This window comes from Helicoverpa armigera, chromosome 13 (assembly GCF_030705265.1).
Source record: "Helicoverpa armigera isolate CAAS_96S chromosome 13, ASM3070526v1, whole genome shotgun sequence".
Taxonomy (NCBI): domain Eukaryota; kingdom Metazoa; phylum Arthropoda; class Insecta; order Lepidoptera; family Noctuidae; genus Helicoverpa; species Helicoverpa armigera.
Genome location: NC_087132.1, coordinates 4,755,121 through 4,780,700, shown reverse-complemented (window position 1 = coordinate 4,780,700; position 25,580 = coordinate 4,755,121). Strand labels below are relative to the sequence as shown.

Sequence of the window (25,580 nt, the reverse complement as noted above, 5' to 3'; positions counted from 1 at the left end):
CAATGATTTAGAATTAAAAAATAATACAAGATTTATTTTAATTGCGATTTGAAATAGACATGATAATTTTAAAGAATTCTCTGGTTCATGGTACCAAAACCATATAAATATTTATACTTAATTATTTACATAACCAGAAACTTAATGTTTCGGGTTTTGCATGCGTTTGAAATCTTTAACATTGTATTTATACATTTATTTATTATATAACATTTTTTACACTATAAGCATAGCAACATAATTAGATACTTAGCTGGACTTTATTAGTTATGCATAATCAGGATTTATATTTAGGTAATATAGTTTGCTACTATTTTTTAAACATAATGTTATATATACGTACAACACATGTGACCTATTATTATATCATTTTTAAAACCATTTATGGTTAACAATACAGCCTATCAAAAGAAAATATCTACTCACACGTTTTAACCATGAAATTCCATAACATACATTTTTGGTAGTGTATTACAGTGTCATACGGTTGGGCTGCCTATATTGCCTATAGCCTTGCCGGTATGTCACCCGTGAAATTGAGTTGAACTGACACTCCATTAGCAGTACGTCGCGCGTCCCCCCGTAACATTAGAGCACTCGTACCGATCTCTTTCGTCGGTACTGCCTTAAACGACCAATGCTAGTCGAAAGCCTTACCCAAGCTGGGGGGATTTGACCATACCCAGTACGCTGGGCCTGTGTGTTGATAAACGCAGTGCAGGATATTTTTGGTTTCGGAGATGCTGCTGGCCCTCTCCTAGTATTTAATATTCCACTTCCGCCACCAGTCGGTCGCCAGAGCCTGGTCTATTCTGCAGATGGGTGCACCTCGAGCCGGTGAGGTTGGCAATTGGGACAGGACGATGTTGGTTTTCACCCTTACATAACACTAAGATCTCTTTACCTGTTGGTTTTTGTACAGATTCCTCGAATGGGAAATATTAACCAAAATTGCAATACTCTGCCAGTTTAATATGACTGCACCGTAGACCACACTCAGAATTCACGGAAGCAGATGTGTATAACCAGATGTGGCAATAATTAACATCGAATTTCAAATAAATAGCACTCGTAGTGCATGCAAATTGACTGGTGAATTAAATACGGACTCGAAATCAATAAAGTGACCTTGTTGCATTAAAAAGTAGCAAGTTTTACAGAAACTGATTAAAGTTAAAAGCTCAGCGTGTGTGCTCACTGAGCGTACGAGAAGCTTCCAGCATTACAATCATGGAAATTAAACTGTTAACGGTCTAAAATAATCGTGCAACTAAAAGTGTAAGTAAACACGAAGTACATACTATTCGATCTTTGTATAATAAGGACCGCATACAAACCGGAGCCGAACGCGTCGAACATTTATTATTTCCTTTACACCTGTCATACACAATAGGGTAGTGTCCAGGGTCGAAATAATGAAATAATATTTAGTCCGCTTTTTAGATAATCAAAAAATATTGGATACGTATTTTTTCTTTTTTTAATTAAACATAAAATGACAAAGATAATACGCTTCAAAAATTAGGAGTGGGGGCCTTTTACGTCACAGTGTCCTGAAAATTGTAGCAACTTGTGACGTCACACTCAACTTTAACACGCTATATCTTAACAAGTTCTGATCCGATTTAAAAAAGAAAAAATACGTATCGCTTAATTTTGGACAATCTACAAGACGGACTAATTATTATTTTTTAGGAAACTAGCCTCTGTTCGAATTCATCTGCCATTTTTGGGATTCTTCCAGATTCAGAGGATTCAAGCAATTTGCGGCGCGCTCTTGTTCAAAGTTTCATACGATTTCATATAAAGAATATTAAAATTCGTTTCGTTCGCACAACTACCAACTAAATAATGGGAGTGCATCCACGATAAAGATTTTACCTTTTGCAACAGATTTTTTGGTCAAAATTCTATACGAACTGTGACACCACATCAACGTATTGGTCGTCTCGATTTTCATGTAATGTTCAATCTAAGCCTGGGGCAACCCAATAAAATCTCGCCCACATTTTACGTACTATATTCGGAGTAATTTAATCATTTTGATGGTTAGTAACACTTCCATTTACCAGGTAGAAATTCAAAATCCATGTATGTATTCAAAATGATATATGTACCTATACTATTTATAAATACGTAGGTACGTAGTCTAGTGGTATCGTAAATACTTACAGAAAATAAGTGTCTGAAACTCACCTACCTGAAAAAAGTTTCTGTGACTGCGAACAATAATCGCAAAAGTCGTGGAAAAATATTTTAAAAATCCAAAATTATCATTTCGGTAATACCTACACAGACGCCTAGACACCAACCTAGGCATGTTAGATTTCAGACTATACATTAAAATTATCTCCATCACTGGTTTTCCTGAACTAGGCGCACTTTTTATGCAATCTCACTTACGAATAAGCACTGGAGGACGGTTGTCTCGTTTAAATAATGTAGAAGAGATCACATGATCGACCATTATAAATAAATAAATCTAAATCTAAAAACAATATACCTATACTAATTAATTAAACTATTTAATGAGTTGGGATACCCACATAGCGATATTTATACTAACATTACCTAATCTATTTAGAAGTTCATGTCGTAATAAAATCGAATTTAATAAAACGGTTTTCCCGGGTGTATTTTTCCTCATAAAGGATATTTCTTTGCCAAGTTTCTTTTCCAACGCTTTTTAAGCAACATATTGTTTTTAAGGGATCTGTGTAGTCAACAACTCAATATTTAAATTTTGTTCTGTTTGGCTTTAATAATAATTAACCATCCAATTTTCATTCGGGGTAAGAGAAAGCTTCCTCTGTAAATAAATAAAACAATTAATATTCATTTCTTTTTTCTATCCCTTCAATTTAGTAGGTACTGATACTCTTAGTAGCAAATTGGTACTCAATCTTTCTTACTCCTGTACTTACTTGAGTTAAAATTACTTTGCCGCATGTTTATGTTTTGAAAACATTTCAGAATGTATAGTTACATAATAACCATATAAGAATAATTATGCGCATGTTGACTACGGGTCTAGATGTCTTACAAAGAATACACAAGCTGAGTTAAGAGGGAATTTCCTGTGTACGACCTTCACGATGAATAACAATATAATGATACAGAAATACCAATAATTTGCTTATAAACAAGTTATGATTACGCATTTAATCTGTACACGTTTAATCAACGATACACTAGGTTGTACTAGATGTCTATATGTGTTGATTTGAGATCACTGATTGCAACGGCTCGTGGCAGACTCTAGCGGTCCGTACTCGGAGGGTATTTTCAATTTAGGTATCCTGTTTGCTTAATCCTAAATTCAGGCCGGAGTATTTTTCAGTGCATACGGGCCGTTTGCATACACGTACTTTGAAAAACGGACTGCAAACCCGGATTATTCCGACGTGTTCGTCGAACCTGACTGATGTGGCGTTGCCGAGACCATCTATGTCAGTATAATTTACAATATTGAATCGACAGAGAGGCCTTAGTCCAATACATATTTAATAGTAATCCTGTGGCTCACACAGATAGTTCAAATAATATATGCTGTAGGTACGTACAAATAAGGATTTTATTTTATTGCAAATTGTGCAAGCCAACTTTCTGAAAATTTATTAACAGTAACGTCGGAAAGTTTCTCCAGTTAAATCAACAAGTTTTTATTTACATAGTTTAAAAAATAGTTGAATATTTCATTTTATTTTCTTCCTCGTGTAAATAGGTAGATTTTTTTTGCTTCTTGTATGGCTAAATAAGATCGCGAGTAGGTACTAACATGTGAATTATCGTGTTACAGAGCTGATGCGAAACTTCAAGTTGTTGACACAACAATATGCATTGTTATCAAGTTAGAGTCATAAATGTCTGAGCTAGGCTACTGCAGTGACTTACAAAAAATATACCCTGTTTATTTTTATCCGTCCTTTTGCCTATATTTTTTTTTCTTGCGTCATATGTTAACCTGTATTTAATACAATTTTGTTCGTATTTTCACCGACACGTTATGTTCTCCCACCTACTCACTCCGTTAGGTTGAACGAGTGGAAATATTCCGACTTTTATGGAGCGAATCCCGGATCGACCGAGTGATACGTAATCGAGTTAACCGTATCAGAATTCTCCGTAACAGCCCGTATTTTTGAAATATGGCTAAATAATGTATGTATATGTATAAAATATTACACCCAAGCATTTTATTGAGCATAAAAACTCAACAGCTATGTTAAAGGACATTCCAATGCGAGGCCACTATAGGTTCCTACTATAGGCTTGCATTTTTATTATAAAAATACCTTAGCAAAATGGTGTTAATTGTGCTTCTAGACTGTTTACTGTTCATATTTTTTTTATAAATAATTGTTTGGGCGATAAAATATTCAATTCAGTATTCAATATAATTTTAAACATTTTATGTTCATATTGTTTCAATTCATTTTGTATTCAGTTTTATAAACCAATTCTTCAAAGTCAGTTTTCAACTAACTATAAAATGTCTAAATATGAATATACTTACTTATCATATTTTCTGAGTATGTTCGAAAGAGCTCTCTTGTTATTTGTTAGATATTATTCCTTACATATTAACTCAAACTTTTCTAAACTAGGTAGGTATATTGTCATGCACATATACCTACAGATAAATTATAGTTTTATTTTTTGTATGATATAACTTAAGAGCGTGTACGCTCGGCGCGCGATGTCAACTTTAGGTAATTCAACGCAAAAAACCGCGCAGACTAGCGTCGCGGCTGTGTGCGTGCCTATCATACTTCACGTATAGTCACACAAACCATTTTGATCCTTTCGAGTGAAATTGGTAGAACAAAAAATATATTATTTAGTAAATAGTTAATAGCGGGAAAATAGTGTAAGTCTATGGATGTCTAAAATATAAAAGCATGAAAATAAGTCGTTAATACTTACACTCTTTTGCAAAAAAATCGGGCACCTATGAAAACCTTGGTTTTGAGGACTTTCTGTATATTACATACAATTTTCAACAGTACTAAATAGTCGACTGATGATTAATGACAATGTTAAGAGTTTCTGTATTTTAACCGATTTCAAAAAAAGAAAGGAGGAGGTTTCAATTAGATTGTTTTGTGATTGTTCTCAATTTGATTGTTCTCGATTTCTCAAAGACGCCTGGACCGATTTGAAAAATTGATTGTTTATATGAATGGTCCAGTCCATCCAGACCGAAAAATTGTGGTCAAATAACAACAATTGCCGGTAAGCCAAATATTGGTGAAGAGCTTGGGTTTACCATTGCAAATAAAGTTTTAAGCTATCTATCATATATGCTTCAAAAGTTATTCGAGATCAAAAGTCAAAATTTGGGTACATCCAAAATGAAAAAAAAAATTATAGCTCCATTGGTAACAGACATCTGCAATAAGTGATTTCTAGCCTAAGGAGTCCGCCATTTTGGATTTAGACTCGCGACACATTTTTTTTCGAGTTATTCATAGCAAGCCCTTTCATTTGATACCCATATCGTAGGAATGCATTAAAAACATTTTTTTCTCCATCTTGGGTATACCGCCATATTGGATATAGAATCATACATTGTCATTAAAACTGAACATTCAAACAAAATTTCAACTCAATCGATAAAAAAAAATATGCTTCAAAATTCAGCTTTAAATAAAATAGTAATGTATCAAGATTTGTTGGTCGCGCTTGAAATGTACTCTATTCTCGGTATCCACGGCAGAGGTTATTCACCCTACGCGATGTGACGGAGCGACACGTCCTCTCTCTGTGAAGCCTTGCGGCGGTCTGGTTTGAGTTGACTCGCGTGCAGCGTTTTATAGTAGTTTTTAAATAATTTATAAAAAAATAAAAACGAGAGATTAAATTATAATATAAAGTTTATGTTTTAAAGAAAGAGTTATATTACTATAGTAAATAATTGTTATATTAAATTAAGTAAGATAGATAGGTAAAAAAAGCATTTGAAATTCACAATTTTTCACATTGTTAAAATATTTTTTTCTGAAAGATAGAGACCTAAATCAAAAAATGTTTTCAACTAACTATAGGCATGGGGATTTCGTCTATGAGTAAAAAAATAAATATGATTAGATTTGCCACTGTTTTCACATGAATTTAAGCTTCGAAATAGACGCTGAACGGGAATTTTATAAAACATCTGTTACGTTATAGGGGTTTTAAGTATTTAAACTACACAAATTGAAATTTATGTTCAATTAACTATATGGACAGTGAAATTAGCTTGCGTTATTAAAAAATAACATAGTTATAGGATAAGTAGTTACTGAGAAACAGTGGTTTGAAAAGTACAATTTTAGGCCAAATGGCGCGCGGTTGACGTACACGCTCTTAAACATTAATGAAACAATCAAAAATCAGAAATAGTATAATACACAATAATTTCAGTGTTTATTAATACCTACTGTATAATCTGGGTATCATACAGTTGACAAGAAAAGTAATAGGTACATAAAGATACACACGGATTATACTAGGTATATCTTTAATCTATTGGTCGCAGCATTTGCGGCTGGCCGTGAGAATGAGGATCATACTTCGATTCCCAAGCCACATAGTATTATCGATCTTGCCGTATAGATTTCAGTAGTAGCCACTTGAAGTCAAAGGGTCTCCAACTCAATGAAACCTCGGAAACGATCTAAAATTAGACAAAGTTTTGTGAAAGTACTAATTAATTTTGGGCTACGTATCTCGTAGAACTTAATGACTAACCATTTTAGTTCGCTTGAACTACGGCAACCTTTGCAGTTGTGGGTGAAAACTTGCCGAAGTTCGATGTAGGCAGTTTTTGTTTTTCGACGGATAGCATCTCTGTTACTGGTTGTTATAGGTTCTCTCTATTGCATCAACTCAATACAAAAATTGAGAAAACTATTCGTACTAAACTAACTTTACTTCTACAATATTTTATCATAACTGTTAGCGCGCGATTGTTAGCGTACATTTTAAAATCAAATTGTTGGCACGGAGTTCGTTACTGTTTTCTAGAGCAAGAAGATCAGAAAAAAATATTTACTTACGTCACAGTGCATAGTACGTAGTACCGGTGTAGGAAAATAAGACCATAAAAAGTGTTTCGAAGTTTGCAGAGTATGTATGTTTGTGAAATGTTGTTAACTTCCGTTTGAGAAAAAATAGGTAGGTACCTAGGTACCAAGTTTACTTAGTTGGATATTTATCGAAGCTTATGAGACAAATTATACCTACCTCAGAAACATGATCTACCAATTAGTCAGTAATTATCACTAAATAGGCGGTCGGCTTAAATAAGTTTCAAAACGTACAAAAAACTGTTGACCCTACTTTTCTGTAATGTAATTAATGTATTAAATTAATCGATTGCGCTATGTAAGCCTTATTTTCGCAATTAATATCACAATTAATTGCCGCATCAATTAGTCCATAGGTTTGTAAAACTTTGCAATTTACTTATTTTTGCTTTAGTCAGAAGTTTATGAAAAAGTCAGCAGTTTAGAAGCGGATGTTCAGATTTATGTTCAAGTAATTGTCCGTCCATTTTCGGTTGATTTTTTCACCTCCTTCAAGCATGAGGAAAGCCAAGCTATTGGCAGTGAGATGTGGTTAGGGTACAATAGGAATGGTATGCACTATGAGTGTAAAAGTAATTATCTAGGTATACATATAAAAATGAATCTATACATCGGCTGGACTGATTAAGCTGAAAATTAGAAGGGTGGTGGCTTATCCATACATCCCTTGGTCACGCCATCATGCGTGAAGGGTTGTGTCGATTACGCTTAGATAGTTTTTGTCATCATCCGGTTACGGGAAGCAGTTATCTCATGACGCTGGTGGAACCGCGGGCAGAAGCTAGTAATAAGTAAATAAAAAAAGACGATGAAAAGCCTCCCAGCAGCGTAATGAGCTGCAAATTATTAAAGAGCTGTTTGAGCAAGCAGACTTTACTGAATGTACATTTTATTTTACCTTTTGTAAAAAGTACCTACTATTCAATATTTGGTTCCCTCTTTTATTGAATACTGTTTAAAAATTACGGGGTACAATTACGTTGTTCATTATGCAATGTTTGATTATCTTCATTAGCGTACGCATATTGGGTAGAGTTTTATTAAAAATATTTGACGAAAAACGCTGGGCAACGTATTGTACGAATACTTTAAAAATATGTAAGTATTGTATTTTTAGCGAAATTATATTTGCTTCCCGGGTCCCGTTTATGTATAGATGGCGTATGTACTGAGGTAACTGCTACTTAATGATAATAATTCATATTATTATATTACTTATTTAAATTGTTTATGTATCTTATAAGTATGCACTAGCATATTTAATTACATAAAATCCATTAGACTGCTTTATTATTCATTTCCCCATTATTTATCAACGAGAATTTCCTATGTAGCTAGGTTTATAATATGTAAAGAAAGGCGAGATTCAAGGCCGCTCAATGTTTACCAGTAGTAAATAACATTTGAGCAATGGCCCTTACAGTATTATTCAATGTTTGGGACAAAGGATTTGTGACAAAGGAATCAACTGCTTGGCTATTGTGAAAGCATTACACCCATCACTTCAGATTTTTTTGCCACATAATACTTCAAAGGATTAATATCGTTTATTTACAAATAGCTCTTTGTGACATAAACAGGTCATTGCCACATGCAACTGTATAACAACACATGTTACAGTTTCGTAAAACCTAATCCGTTTCCATACAAATCTTTCGTAAAAACGAATCGAGTTCCGTAAGAACCGGTCAAGTACGTAACATAGGGAGGTCGGTTTCTGTACTTACGTGAGTAACTTGATTCATGTTTAAAAATTACATTAGTCTTAATGTGGGCAGAAGTGTGATGCAGAATTTCGTACGTACATAAATTCAACTATCCGCTTCCTAAAAGGAACTGTCCACTCGGATAAAAAGTTTCCCGTTGGTAAGTTTGTCTACGGTTCTACGTCTCTTAACGTATTAAAAGCGTAAAAAAAATCAAGTTTAGGTATAATATTATGCTAGAGTGAAATTAAAATAATCTTATTGTTACTATAATCTGTGGCAACACTGCTCTCTGAATTGTTATGATTTTATTGTATAGGTACTTAGTGTTTATAATATTTTGCATAATGCAGTATTTGATTCACCTTCTCCCTCTCAACACTGACTATCCTCACAAGTTTAATTCACAAACATTTTTAATACTATTGTACTCTTTGATGCCACTGTTTTTGCAGTCTCCGAGCGTTGATCGACGAGCGTGGGAGTCCATATATTCAATGGTACGCGGGACATTCCCGCTTTGTCTCTGGATGGCAACGCATCACCGATAACTATTTTATTTGATTTTGTTTATTTATTCCGTACAGAATAAACAAAACTGTGTTTGTACCCATCAAACTTTTATTTTTATTAGCTTTAGAACGATAGCTACATTGTTATTCACAATATAATATAAACACACGATCGGCATTTAGAGAATTTTATCTAGTATACTTTATGAAACAGTGCTTTTATATGATTTTGTATTCGTTCTTTATTTGTCAAATAGTAGACTGCAAATAGAGCTAACGTAGTCCACGACAAGCTAAATAACTTTTGTACTAAATCAGTCTAGCAGTTCCAAAGACCAAAAAAACCCACAAAGTCATACATTATACTTGTCTGCCTATCTCTAATTAGCGAGACCTTTAGCATACAATAAATTAAACAATGTCAAGTAGCACGTCCTTAATTGATGAATATGTACACTTAATACTTTTATTATTCAAATAAAATGAACGTACAATGCATTAAAATGACTGTATCGTATCGTTTATATCGTATTTACTATTGGAAAGTGGCAAATCAAAGTGTATGTTAATGTCTATTTCATTTCAATGTCTGTACTTATCTGGTGGTCACTTCCTTATTATATTCTTTTAAATTAATATGCATAATGTATAAAAGCCATAGCATGCATATATTTAATAGCATTTTGTATCTGAGCACATTTACCTATATACATATTTCGCTATTTTAGATTCATTCGAGTGTTGACAATGAATGAGGATTTTGGATAGAAGAGGGAGGAGGAAGATGACAAAAAGAAACAATGCATGGATTATATGAAACACAATATACCTAGTTGCAAACAATATTGCTTGTCAGATTACACGCGATAGAGAATTGCGGAGACATGTTAAGCCGATCCCAAATAAAATTGGGATAAGGACAGGAGGGGAGATCTGTCGACGTGCAGTTTCCTATCAAAAGGATTAATTATAACCAGTGCTAGCTAGATATCATATTGGGACGTATAATCTAATCGGATACGTGAACGGTATATGGTTGGAGCATGTCAGCACATACTCACATATAGATGAATTTGAATGTTAAAATACGTAGTACTAAACTTTCAACGTTTGAAACATCGAAAATTGAATATGGAATAACTATATACGAAATTTAGATTCAACATTCTAAATTTGAATTTAGATCTAATGTCTATCGATATATACCTACCTACATATTCAAATTTTTTTCATAACCAGTACGAACATGGTTGATCTTCAATTAACAACATATTGCTCATAAATCATTGTTTACTTCAAGCGAGAGGGTTATTAGTCTACTTCAACGCATTGTCGCCCAGAGGGCTTAAGCTCGATGAATGCTTCAATATATTATGATCAAGTATCTTTCCGCCAATAAGTAGGTATTACGTTAATCGAGTGTGATGAACGAGAAGGTTCGATCTTTACCATTGAATGTAATACTCCAATGACTTATACGATATACGTTTTGCTTAGAGAATAATATGAGTTTTGTTAGGTAAAAAGTTCATAACAAAACATCAACCGCACTGGGTACTTTATCACGGAAAACATATGATAATATTATCTTAAGATCCATGCGCTTTCTTGTGCAAACAAAAATATTGCAAAGCAGCATATAGGTCAAGAAAGTATAGCACAACAATTTAAACCTATAATGCCTTAGGAGACTTTATGGTACCTACACAAGAGTGAAAATGAAGAAAAATGCAGCAAAGCGTGCACTTCTCTTTCTTCTGTAAGTTCGATGGGGTGTAATAAATATGACCGGGGGCAATTTAAGGACTAAGGTTCAAGTGCTCTCTGAACCAAACTAGAAGAATTTTAAAATGTTTAGAATCCACCCATCCATAGGTCGATTGCAGCAAGGCATTCAGAAATAAGCTGACTTGCTTTTAATGTACCTAACCTATACTAGAAAAATTATTGGCAAAATTATTAATATTATCCTTGGCAGACATAACAATACTGAAGACTTTAGAGATCGTACATACATTCCTCTTAAATTATTTTAATTAGGTATTCATTGCATTACTTTTCATCAACAAAAGGTCTTTTAACAAAACGGGTGGTTCTAAGAATCAAATAAATAATAATTAAAGAATATAATTAGGAATCTAGACAAAACATTTTGTTAAACAGGTGAGCTAAATTCAGGATAAGTAGGTATCCCGAGGTGTCACTCAACGTCAAGAGTTGTTCTGCAATTATTCAGTAAAACAAGTTCGAAAATCAAAGAAAATTTTAATTAATCTCCATTGTCTTATTGAATGTCACCTTGTATAGTTCTCACAACGAATTTTGCTAGTAAACAAGCAGTTTAAGAATTGGTTTACAAATGAATAGAAAATCAAAATAATCTAGCTAGTGTTAAGTTATTTTAAGTATTTTCGTAAACTATAGTTTGTTGACCTATACGAGCAAATATTAGATACTAATATCAAAAGTCCGTTGATCTTATTTCAACAATGGCACACGAGTTAATAGCTGAGAAAGTAGAGTACAATATACCTAACCCACTTTTTCTATCACCTTAGTTGAGCAGTAGAATACCACAAGTCTATAAACTAATTTGATTATTGAAAGTGGGGAAATCTTTGGTAGCTGACGACTATCTCTATAGGTCTTGTTACAATTTCTTAGCGGTTTCAAAAGGCCATTTAATTTTATTTATGTCTCGATAAATTGATTTTCAGGGCAATAGCAATTCGTCTTTGCAGATAATGCAGTATTATTTGCAAGCTATTTACATATTGTTTACGAAATTATCCGTAGCGACAACTACACAGCTGCATTCAAACGACGCACACTAATAGTGCAGTGCTGGTTGTAGATGACACCACTGCACTATTGACATCATAATTACCCACAACAGTTCGTAGGCAAAATGCAAATAGTATTATGACCCTCCACGTGCTGCCGTCTGATAAATAGGAGACCTATATAAATATTTTCTGTATATGTATAAGGCTCATCGTCTGAATAGCCTTTTCTCACTTGTACTGGTCGGTTACTCATATTTAGTACCTAGTTTTACACGAGACGAATAAAGTATTAATTACTTATTATAATGTCATCTTCCATCTTAAGTTAGTTTACACAGCTGCTCACGACAATTTAACGGTATGCTATATGTACGAGAGAAGCGCTCTTCCACTAAGTTGGTATCGTTTCTCAGCATTGAAAGATCGATACGTAAATACATACTAACATATAAAAATGAAAATAAAAATTATTTTTTAGGGTTTAGTACCCAAAAATAAAAATGGGTCCCTGTTACTAAGAGTTCGCTGTCCAACATTAATTCCAAACTTCAAATTCGATTCCAATATTGATCTTTTGTATGTAGCAATGAACCACTATCAAAAGACAAGCTCAATTCAGAGCCAATTTCTTTTTATTAAAAGTTAAAGAGGCAATCCTTTAACCGGCTCCAAAGTTGAAGAACTAATCTTGAGCAACTAAAGGAAGAGCTATGCTTTTTTCTTTTTCTTTGAGCGGACAGATCTACTTACCTATATCGGCTAACTCAAAAAAAGATAAGAATTTAAATCGAAGGAAAATAGATATAGGGTTTTGTGTCATGTCGTTTCAAATTGAAAGGGTATTTCGAATTCGTAATTTTGACTAAAAGACGAATGTGGTTGCTCCTAAAATGTCAATGGAAAGGTTACGTAATTGTATACCCGCAAGCCTATCTGTGGGTATCCTTCTCTTCTTTGTGCATTTTCAATATCGTTCGAGTATATTGTGAAACCTATTAGCTGAATATATTTTTTTAACTTTACACAGTTACTGTATTTGTAAAAAAATAAATGAAACTTAACACTGTTAAAATTTTTATTAAGAAATAGTTTTGTTACTTAGGTAGAAAAGCAATTTAGGTAACTTAGAAACCTAAATTATTATCGATTGAGTTCAAAAAAGTGACTCTGTAAAGAAGAAAGTATTTTGAAAACACAATAAAAACATAAACCACTGAAGAACTACCCACTTACAAATTAGCCACTTAATTTCAATTAAATCATTTGCAGCATTTTTGTGTCCTTCAAAATAAATGAAATATGTTTTTAAAATCATTGGGAGATCAAAAATTTTAATACTTTAAAACTCATAAATATTATTTGGTAGCATAAAGTAAACGAATAAAGGTCAGTAATATTTACCTCACATAAAACCGCGTCAATTCCATGAAACTTTTAAAGCTACATTCGACGAAAATGTACAACGTAGCTCTAAACATTTTAGGAAAAGCGCGTGCTATCGACTCATCCCAGCTGCGAAATGTACGCTTAAAAGGTTTGCTTTTAATCTCACTCATCCCATCTCTCACCTCGATAGGAGTGAACCACAAATTACAAGTATGGTATTATGTGCCTTACACTCTATAGGACTAATTAGTCACATACTGGGAACGCGTAAAACCCGCAGAAGCTCATAGCAAAAGCCCCATTAGGAAAGCATAATCACAATTGGTTTACACGTGTGAAATATGCACTTAGACTATCTACTTCAGAAGGTCAATGCTGGCGGAACCGCCATTTAAATATTATGTAAAAAAAATGTGTTGAGAAGTCTAGCTAGCCTTAAATATTTTCTCGTTGAAGTCGAGCGTGAGCCACTCTTAGAAAATAAACTATGTAAAAGTACACAAGTATTTTCCTTGAGAAACCCCGAAACGGCAATTGTTTGGCTAAATAACGACGACCCTAGCAGTAGGTACTTAGGTACCTTCGTCTAGAATCAGAATATAAATATTAGTTCCCGTGATATTCAATGTTCTAATTTTCTTTTATTTACATACGATCATGAAAATTGAACCAATTTATACACATCGCTAAAGGGTTGACAATTCCACGTAACAGGTGTTTTGAATACATTAACTTGTTATTATTATTAATGACTGTTTATGTTTACATTTTAGAATTTGGAATTCAAACAAACCACATAATACACATATTCCTTCATACATATATTTTATACAAAATAATGTTGCTAATAGATACACCCGTCTGTCACCAGGTAAGAGACAGGACAGTTTGTACATTTTCACAGATGATGTATTTCTGTTGCCTTTCAGTACTTATTTGTTTTTACACGCTTTTTATTAGCTTCACCTGTATGTTTGTATGTTTGTAGGTTTGTATGTTTGTATGTTTGTTTGTAACCGACTTCTTTGGGCGCGATTTTGACCCACTTTAAACGGCCAGATTTCGTTCAAACTTTGTAGATTTATTGAGGACCGATGACAATACACTAATTTGATAAAATTATTCCATTTTTAACCGACTTCCCAAAAAGGAGGAGGTTACACATACACATCGATTACTCCGAGGTTTATAGACCGATTTACGTGATTCTTTTTTTGTTCGACTCGGAATAGCTACCAGTTGGTCCCATATTCATCAGGTCAGGATCTGATGATGGAAACCCTGAGAAATCGAGGGCAACCTTCAAAAGTTGTAGGCATACATAGGGTAAAAACTTGACACTCAGGTGTACGCCTAAAAGCACTATTCAACTGTGAAGATTTGGAGCTGACCTGATGATGGAGACCAGAGAGGGTCGAGGGAACTCGACAACTGAATATGTAAACTACCTCGTGTTTGGGCTTAAATTATTTGTATTGACAAGACCTTTGCAACAGTGAAGTTTTGGAGCTGACCTGATGATGGAGACCAGAGAAAGTCGAGGGAACTCGACAACTGAATATGTAAAATACCTCGTTTGGACTTATATTCTTTGTATTGATGAGAACTTCCCACTTGTATGGATAGTGACAACTATTCGTATCACTGAAAAGCTTTAAATAAATAAGCTTTTTACAAAAAAATTAAACCGAGTTCCCAAAACAATAAAAAGCAAAAAAAAAAACTAATTTTAGGTGCATCGGCCTAGAAGTCGGTGGCAAAATTAACTTAGTAACATCCATTAGACACCGAATTCTAGGCTTTTCAATTTGCAAAATATGATTTTTGTTAATTTATATAATTTTCATCTATAGTCGATAAGGTAAGAAAATTAATTAAAATTTTCTAGAATTTTTTTCTACAGATGTTAATTTTTATTTCCAATAATTATCTTTAGCCGTTTTCTCTAATATTGACATATTTTTGTATACTAAAGAGAATTTTAATTCTACAAAACAAATAATAGTTTTAAAACAAACTAAAAAGTAGAAAATAAATAATAGTTTAAAAAAAACTAAAAAACACGCTTTTTATAGAAAAACTAACTAAAAAATAGAAAATAAATTTTAATGAATTTAATTAAAATTTAATTTAAAAAAATATTTAAAAAAGCGTGGGGTGCTTTTTAAGATATTATCGAAATGAAAATCACTGTACTCATACCTGTCAATAAAATATTTATAACTATTGACACCATGCACCCCACGCTTTTTTTTAAATATTTTTTTAAATTAAATTTTAATTAAATTCATTAAAATTTATTTTCTATTTTTTAGTTCGTTTTTCTATAAAAAGCGTGTTTTTTAGTTTTTTTTAAACTATTATTTATTATACCAACCAAGTGACTCCACTTTCATTGCGAACGTCAATCTACGTCAACGCTCTCAGACGTTAGTCTGGACAAGGTCAAAAATATATTTACCAATTACTTTTAACAAAAGAAACCTCCCCCAAAAGGTAACCTTTAATGCTTCCTATTGTTTTAGCGACTGTACGACAGCCGACCAGCCTATTCAATTTATTACCTAACTACTATAAGTTGTGTTTTTTTCTGTACCAACCGAGCTTAAGAATTTGTCTTGCAGAGAAGAAATCAAAATGTGGGTGTAATTGTACTTACCTATACGGCTTCGTCGGGAAAACGAGAAAAGCTATGTCATATACGATTACATCTATCGGTGCTAAAACCGTAAAGACGATCTTTTGTTTGTTTGTAAACATTTATTCTTTGGAGATACCTACAAATTTCCAAAAATATATTAGTAATGTGATATCGTACCTACTTCCTGCTATCCATTAAGATGAATACTAAGTTATGAATGCTGACATTATTAACAAATTTCAAAGCATAAATTCTTTACGTTTTAAATAAAAATCATCGCTGATCACGCATAATATCACACTTAGCTATGTAAATGTAGTCATTAATCTGACCCCTGATTGAATGTGTATGTTGTCTTGCTGATAATGCAGCAAGCTTGCGAACTCGTTTCTACGAATTGTCTTAGCATTAAGCAAAGGTATGTACGATAACAATTCGACATATCAAATAACATTAGACAAGTTTTTGTATAGGCGACCTTATTAGAACATCCTTTTACATACTGTGTACTTTTTTTGCTTTGAAACAATAAAATAAGTACGCATTTATTTCAAATTGAAGGTGCATTTCGGAGTTAATTAGATAAGTCGAAGTTTTTATTTTTCCAAATTGTTCGTTTCAGGCTCTATGTAAAGCACTGCTTGAATGTCTACTAGAACCGAAACCAAATCGAGACGAATTCATGCATCTAAGAAAATGGGGTATACGTGGCATTATTAATGATAGTAATTGATAGTTAAGATAACAAGGGGTGTAGGTGTTTGGAAAGAATATGTATCTAGTTTGTTGTTGTTCCTGTCAAGCGCGATAGTCTCTAAACTTATTTTTAGCGGGTAAAACTTGAAACGCTTTCTATTTTTAATAGTAGCAGAAAGGTCACTTTTAGAAATTGTGTTCACTAATAAAAATAAGTTAAAACACATTTATTATTAAAAACAGGTTTTTAAGAGGTATGTGATGTTGGAGAACATACTGTTTACATTAATATTTAAATTAAAGCGAGTTTATGTTTAGCTTATCGTATTTTAGAATAAGTAATTAATTATTTTTTTACAATTAAACAAACACGAAGCGTCACAAATATTTTATCGTAACCATCGCCGTTGTGTAGGGCATTTGCAGGGCATTTGTTTTTAACCTAATTGTAAGAAGAATAATTGTTTTGTGAAAAAAAAACCGATTCCGATAAACAAATAATAACCAGTTTTTTTAATTATAGTCTAGAATACTTATCAAGCAAATTATTGTTTCGTTTTGCTAATAAGCCAAATCAACATAATAATATCTAATTGTAATTTGACTTTTTATGATTTGATAACAAAGTTGACGAAGACAGAATGATGGTTAAAAAAATCGGTAAAAAAACTTTTAAGTCAAACGGTTTTATCTTATGTGCACTGAAAACTAGAAAATAAAAAAATAGTTACTTACCTGTCAACCTACGTAGGTGGTCTTGGTCATATTAGACTAAAATAAAAACGTGGGGCCCATTAACTGTTGCTGTAGTACTTTCTTCTAGAAGTATAATAGGTGTGGATTGCATCGACTTACTATAATCGTAACTGGAGATTTTGACAATCAATAATCAGCCGTAGCGGCTTCACCAGCGAATGCCGAGCTCACGATCTACCAAAGTATAAAGACATGCTTTGCCATAGGTAGGATTTCAGAGGGGCCCCACGTTTTTATTTTAGTCTAATATGACCAAGACCACCTACGTAGGTTGACAGGTAAGTAACTATTTTTATTTTCTAGTTTTCAGTGCACATAAGATAAAACCGTTTGACTTAAAAGTTTTTACCGATTTTTATTTTCTAGTTTTAGTATTTAATGAAAATGCCTACCAAATATTCCTCATTCTATCTAATTCATTTAGTGCATCATTATTACACGGTCTCTTACCTGATAATTTATTACAATCTAATTTAAAAAAAAGTCAATTTTTTTAACGACACCAAATATCATCATGACCCCTCCCTGGGTCAGCAGCGGTAAGGGAGTGCCAGACTCTTACTGACTAAAAATAGTTATGTTTCGTCGTAGGCCTTTTATGTACAAGGGCCACGGTAACTCTTTCGAACAATCCCGCAGCCCAGGCAAGCCTTGGCCCTGTTGGGCCCTACTGGGGTTGCTGACAGTATTCTACTTGTGTAGCCCTTTCATTTGATACCCATATTGAGGGGGTTGTGGAAAAATATGTAGTCCGCCATTTTGTGCCGGCGGCCATATTAGATTTACAATGTTATTGATATTACTATATTGTATTGTCATCGGAATAAAAGGTGTATACAAAATTTCAGATTAATCGGTTGACAGGAAGAGGGTGTTTGAATTACTAAATTGGACCCAAGAATAAAACAAACGGGATGAGCTAAATAAAACCGTTTAAAAATTGTTATCAGCCATTTGGTAGCGGCAGCCATCTTAGATTTCAATTTTGCATAGTAAATTGTATTCTACTTGTTGAGACCTTTCATTTGATACCCATGTTAATGGGATTGATAAAACCTAAGTTATCCGCCATTTTGTAGAGGCCGCCATCTTGGATTTGAATTTTATATAGCACATTGTATTCTACTGGTTGAGCACTTTCATTTGATACCCACATTGACGGGATTGATAAAACCTACGTTATCCGCCATTTTGTACCGGCGGCCATCTTGGATTTGCAATGTTATTGATATTACTATATTGTATTGTCATCGGAAATAAAGGTGTGTACCAAATTTCAGATCAATCTGACAACAGGAAGGGATTCTCGCCACAGAGTGTTTTTGGTTAGCACGTGTGTCTAGAATTTTTGTTTATTTTCAGTGAATTACTGGCTTTTTGTGACTTGTTTTTGGTGTGGTGTGTTGTCCTTGTGTGTGTTCTCGTGTGTGTACGTTTTTTCGTCTAGCTAAGTAAGTTTTAATCACAATTATGGATCGAAACAAACCGCCGGACCCAGATCCGCCTGATATCTCTTATGCACCGTTATCCCCTAACTTCCCTCTTTCCCAATTCGCTGAGGTTGCTTGCAGCGTCGCGGAGTCCCAAAATCCATCCCATCCCGAATCCCAGAACCCTCCCAATCCGAACGGTAGGAAGCGTACTGCAGATGCTGAAAATAGTCGGATACCACCAAAACAGCAGAGAAACCAAGTAGGTCGTAGCAGATATTCTGCAACAGATAAAGCTCCCTTTATAGTACATGTGTCGCGTTTGGAGCCTCAACCTAATACTGGTACTACACTGCACCCGGTAACCTTTGGCATGTTTTTGCTTAAAAACAACATTGCAAACGTTGTTCGTGATGGTGTGAAGAAAGTTGGCCGTAATAGAGTGTCTGTTGAGTTTTCATCCCCCCAGGATGCAAACTCATTTATAATTAATGGTATTCTTTCTAAAAACAGTTATGTTGCAGCAATTCCTACTTTTAATGTTACTCGCATGGGTGTTGTAACTGGCGTCCCCAGCGACTTAAGTGAGGAGGAAGCAAAAACATACCTCACAGTGCCCTCAGGATGTGGGCAGATTCTTAAAGTTCGTCGCATCAGCAGAAAAGTCTTCAACAATGGTATCACAGAATTTAAACCAACAGAGACCTGTGTTATCACCTTTGATGGCCAGGTTTTACCAAATAGGGTCTATTGTTGTTACACCTCCCTTCCTGTTGTGCAATACGTATACCCCACCATCCAGTGCCGCAAGTGCTGCAGGTTCGGTCATGTGGAGTCTGTATGTAGATCAAAACCACGCTGTTGTAAATGTGGCCACGATCACCCCGGTGATGGTTGCAACATTTCAGAAGATGAGGCCTTTTGTGTGTTATGCTCTGGTAATCACTTTGCCAACAGCAGGTCATGCCCGGAGCATGGCAGACAGAAAGCCATTAAAACCATTATGGCTGAGAAGTCCTTATCTTATGCTGAGGTCAGCAAAACAGTTCCACCTGCTTCCCGCAGTTATGCGAACGCTGTTACATCAACTCCAAATCAATCTCAGTCATATCGTAAAACAGTATTTTTAAAGCCAAAGACCCATGCTCCCCTCCCGCCTTCTTATGATAAAGCTGCTCATCAGCGTATTGTTAACTCTCCCGCACTTTCACAGCCTGATGGCTGCGCTCTTAATAACCCTTACGCTTCTAACAATACATCCTCTTTAATTGAAATCCTTATTAAAGTTCTGACAACTATAATGTCTAACAATTCTCAAATACCGTCCAACGTCGCCCATCAACTTGTAACTATGTTGCTTAATATTAAAAATGGCGCCTCGCCAGGTGTTCCTACAATGGAATGTGAGGAGCGTGTTTCATAAGAAACATGACCTCATATTCTTACTCAACAAATACAAGCCCTTGGCTTGTTCTATTGCTGAGACTTGGCTTACACCAAGTCTTAGTTTTCGCATACCACATTTTAATATTTTGAGATGCGATAGGTCTGATGGATATGGAGGGTCGGCTCTTTTTCTTAATAATAGAGTCCCATTCTCGACCCTGTCGCTTCCTGCTCTGGATGGTGATATTAATATAGTTGCAGCAAAATTTGAAGGTATTACTGTACTTTCCATTTATATCTCCCACCCACACCGAAACTTTTTAGGCTCCCTTAGAAACGTTTTTAACAATATAGATGGGCCTATGTTAGTTATGGGAGATTTTAATTGTCACCATTTTAGATGGGGCTCCAACCGTTGTGATGCGTTTGGGGAAGGTTTAGTAGAAATCCTCGATGACCTTAACCTTTGCATCTTAAATGATGGTTGTCCTACCCGCAGATCCCTTCCCGGACAGCAGAAGAGTTGTGTAGATCTTACTTTCTGTTCTGTAGAGTTGGCGGCATCGTTTCATTGGCAATGCACCCCTCTGACGCATGGTAGCGATCACTATCCTATTGTTGTAACATTATTAAACAAAACTTATTTAGAGAAAACTTCCCCTCCACTTCTGAAGTACAACTTGTCGAAACCGGACTGGTCAAGGTTTGCTTCACTATTGGAGGAGAAAATCAGTGAACTTCCAAATTTAACTTCTTCTTTCCCGCAAATTCCTGATCACTGCCATGCTAAGAGTTGTTATGACGGCTTTGTTTCGGCCATTTCCCTTAGTGCTGATTCCACGTTTCCTCTGCGCAATTGCGCTAAGAACAAAATCCCATCACCCCCGTGGTGGGACCAAGATTGCACATCAGCAATACGCGAAAGAAAGGTAGCTGAAGAAAAGTTCAATGAAGCGATGAACATCGACAACCTTCTACAGTACAAACGAGTGTATGCCCAATCCCAACGGCTTCTTCGTAAGAAGAAACGTCGTGGTTGGGTAAAGTTTTGCACCTCTCTTTCTCCCTCAACCCCAGTGTCAGCAGTATGGAAGAGTATAAACCGCTTCAGACGTGGGTGCTCTCCATCTGTCTCGTCCCCTATAACCAGAAATACTGCTGAAATATTCTTCGATAAAATTGCTCCAGCCTATGTTCCTTTACTTTCAGAATTAGATCACTCGCCTGTGGGTACCGCGGGTGACCCTTTGGACGACCCATTTACAATGGAAGAATTTAATGCGGTGTTGCGTCACGTTCGAGATTCTGCCCCGGGCATTGATGGCATTCCATATTCATTTATAACCCATGCTAGCATAAATGCCAAAAATTACCTACTAAATATTTTCAATTATTGTTATTATTTTGGTTGGGTTCCTGACCAATGGAAACTTCAGATCATTATCCCTCTTTTGAAACCCGGCAAAAATGCTGATGATCCGAATGGCCTTAGACCAATTGCTCTCTCCTCCGTTCTGGCTAAACTTTTGGAACACCTCATTAAAAATAGGCTTGAGTGGTTGGTCGAATCTAAGGGTTTACTACCGAGCCACCAATTTGGGTTCAGAAAGGGTCTTGGCACAATGGATAGTGTGGCAACATTTGTAACTGATGTTCGGACAGCCTTTTCTAAAAATGAAACTGCTGTAGCCGCCTTCCTAGATGTTTCATCCGCATATGATAGCGTCCTCCTTCCCATTCTCAGGCAGAAATTGCAACAGCTGAGTCTCCCGGTAAGGATGATTCAATGCATATGTGGACTACTTACGTCTCGATCCTTGGTGCTGAGAGTGCAGGGTGAGGTATTTGAGGAAAGAACCACATGGAGGGGCCTTCCCCAAGGCTCTGTCCTTAGCCCGTTGCTCTATAATCTATACACATTCGACATTGGTTCCTGCCTAAACAACGACTGCCGTATTCTACAATATGCCGACGATCTGGCACTATACGTAACCAATGCCTCGATTGTTGATGCTGCTAAATCCCTCTGCCTTTCTTTGGACTCTCTGCACCAATGGCTTCTTGACCACGGCCTCTCTCTGTCTGCTCCTAAAAGTTCGGTAGTCATCTTCTCGCGGAAACGCTCAATCCCTCAGGTATCTATTAAAATCCAGGGTCAAGGGATCCCTGTTGTTAAAAAGGCAAAATTTTTAGGGGTCTATCTGGATGCAAAATTAACTGGTGTCGATCACTTTTGCTATTTGGTTAAAAGGTGCGAAAGGGTGCTTCCAATTCTTAAAGTTCTTTCTGGTGTATGGTGGGGGGCTCATCCTTACACCATGAAACTTGTTTATAACGCCTTAGTTCGTAGTATATTAGATTATGGTTCATTTGTTTTGATTCCTTGCAACAGGGGTGCCTTGGCGGGATTAGAAAGGATTCAGTCTCAATGCCTTCGGATCATCTCAGGTTGCATGAAGTCCTCTCCCATTAACGCGTTACAGGTTGAATGTGCCGAACCTCCTTTGGCCTTGAGGAGGCAATATCTAGCGTCCCGCTTCCTATTAAGGGTGGTTCCTAAAACCTCTCACCCCCTAATCCCTAAACTTGTAGATTTAGATGCTTTATGTAAAACCTCAAAATACTGGGAGCATAAAGAAATTCCTCTCATTTTAAAAGCATTCCGTTTTGTATTAAATTTAAATTGCCCTATCGCCCAGTATCCTAGATTACCTATTTTCAACTTTTCTTATGAAGTCCTTTGCTTTATTCCAAAAATATACTATGATATTGGTATTTTCAAGAAATCCCCGTCGGCGAATTCGACCTTTAATGCGGTGGTGGGAGAGCGATGGAATGGGTTCCATAGATTTTTCACCGACGCTTCCAAATTATCGTCAAGCAGCAACACTGGTGCTGCTGTTTATTATCAGAACTCAAAAATTATTTTAAAATTTAAATGTCCAAAGGAGTCGTCCGTATTTACAGGCGAGTGTGTGGCATTATTGGAAGCTTGCCTTTTCATAGAGTCCCATGAAATCAGTTTAAGTGTTATCTTTACAGATTCATTAAGCTGTCTTCAAGCCCTATCCCAAAATCCTTTCAAAAGTAAACTCCACAGTCCTATAATCCTAAATATTAAAAAGTCCCTATTATCTTGTGCACATCAGCAAAAAGTAGTTCACCTAGTATGGATACCCAGTCATTGCGGTATCCAGGGGAATGAATGTGTAGATGCAATGGCCAAGGATGCTTGCACGTCAGCCTCAGCCGATCCTGCATACTTCTCCCTTCAAGGGTATGACCTGCTAAACCTTCCAAAAGCGCACCTTGAGACTTCATGGCAGGAATGCTGGAATTTGTCCAGTAGGAAAAAGGGTAGTTCTTATTACGCCATCCAACCCCTCATACAACCTAAACCTTGGTTTTTCCATTACAAAAAGTTCCCCAAGTTCGTCATATCTGTCCTATGCAGAATACGCATAGGCCACTGCTGTACTCCTGTTTTCCTGCGAAAAATCCACGTACAGGACTCATCTTTATGTGAGTGCGGATTGGATGAAGGTAGCCTGGAGCACATATTCTTCAGCTGCCCCATCAACACCTCATCCTTCGACCTATATAGCCGTCTCCCAAAATTAAAGATTCCTGTACCAATTAACTTCCCTTCCCTCTTAACACATTCCTCCCCAGAACTACTCCAAGTCCTCATGATTGCTATCCTTCGCAACAATATTAAATTATAGACCGTGGCCTACTTTTGGTCACCGTTTAGGTAAATGTGGTATTTTAATGTTTCCCCCCTTTTTATATATATATATATTATATAATATGTCAATGTACTAACCTTTTATAATTGTTATTTATATATGTATATTTTTGTTTCAGTGCCGTCCTACTAACCCAACAAGATCTACAATCAGTTAAATTATTATTCTTTCTCAAAGTTGTTTGTTTGGCATCACGACGTGCTTCTCATTTCACTCGTCAGTGGCAGAATCGTTGACATCGGCGTCGACAATTTGCCATAACCAAAAATAGAATAGAATAGACAACAGGAAGGCACTGAAATTTCAATTTCTAAATTTGACCCAAGAATGAATAAATAATAAATAAAAAAACAAACGGGGTGAGCTAAATAAAACCGTTTAATAAAAATTAATTTAGTTTCTCTAAGAAAAGTAAGTTTGAGTTAAATCTTAAAACTAGTTAGAAAACTTAACTTAAAAAAAACTCACCACAGTATTAAAAATAAAAGTTGATAATTTCCACAAGTTCAATACACATATTGTAAACTGAAACCGTGAACTTCACAATTTGTCATGTTTTTATTTGAAACTTCACTAGACAAAGTTCGCAACTGCAGAGCGCGACAATCGTTGCGCGCGTCTGTACTTCGCCGAACAAGCCAGATGACTGAACGCCGCCGCTTATTTCCGCCATAAACGGAACGCTCGTGAAAACAATCATTACTTACAAGTTTTCCCATAACATCGAGGAAAACTGCATGTCGATTCTATAAAATATCACAACTCACTTCGACATCACTCTCACTTCGACTTCGATCTAAAGGTAGAATTCCGTGGACGCGACAATAGTCAACCTATGAAAATGTATGGCACCGTTGTCGAGGCCCGTGACAGTCGCGCGCGGCCGACGAATTTCGTAAGCTGCTCGCGGCATTGTCAAAAATTTAATTCTGGTTTTACTAAAATTCTATAGATGTTATTAAGCGCTAGACCATGTTGAGAAGCGTACGGCCGCGAGCGGCTCACGAAATTCGTCGTCCGCGCGCGACTGTCGCAGCCCTCGGCAGCGGTGCCATACATTTTCATAGGTTGACTTTTGTCGCGCGCGGCTGCGACAATCGCGACCCACGGAATTCTACCTTAAAGTTTCGTGATTGACATTGTCAAACTACACTAGCGCTTCACTATCGAGCGTGTTGACAAGTTGAACTAAATCAAAGTCGAGATTTTGACAGATTTGTCAAAATCTGTCTATCTATAGGGAGGTAGGAGAGATGGGCAGTTGGGAGACATGATCAAATCAGAATAAAAGGGGGGTCCTTTTATTCTGATTTCTGATCATAGTTTTGTTTTTTTTTATTGGGTAGTTTACGTTACCGACTGGTAACGGTGTTCATCCATAGACTATCTGTCATTTCTGTGAGTTGTCAAGAACAAACACTCGTAAAAGTACTTAAATATTTTGTTGCGGTTTCGGATCGTT

At 35.7% G+C, this 25,580-nt stretch overlaps 1 protein-coding gene across 2 annotated transcripts in view; it reads right to left on the bottom strand.

The window, feature by feature from the left end:
* Nucleotides 1-24,778, bottom strand: part of LOC110371629 (pyrokinin-1 receptor) — a 79,452-nt gene extending 54,674 nt beyond the window's left edge. The window contains exon 1 of one of the 2 annotated variants that reach the window (XM_049840358.2): nt 24,587-24,778. The gene's annotated coding sequence lies outside the window, so the exon portion shown is untranslated. The remainder of the gene's footprint in view (nt 1-24,586) is intronic. The other variant, XM_021327973.3, reaches the window with a different exon arrangement.
* Nucleotides 24,779-25,580: the final 802 nt, after the last annotated feature.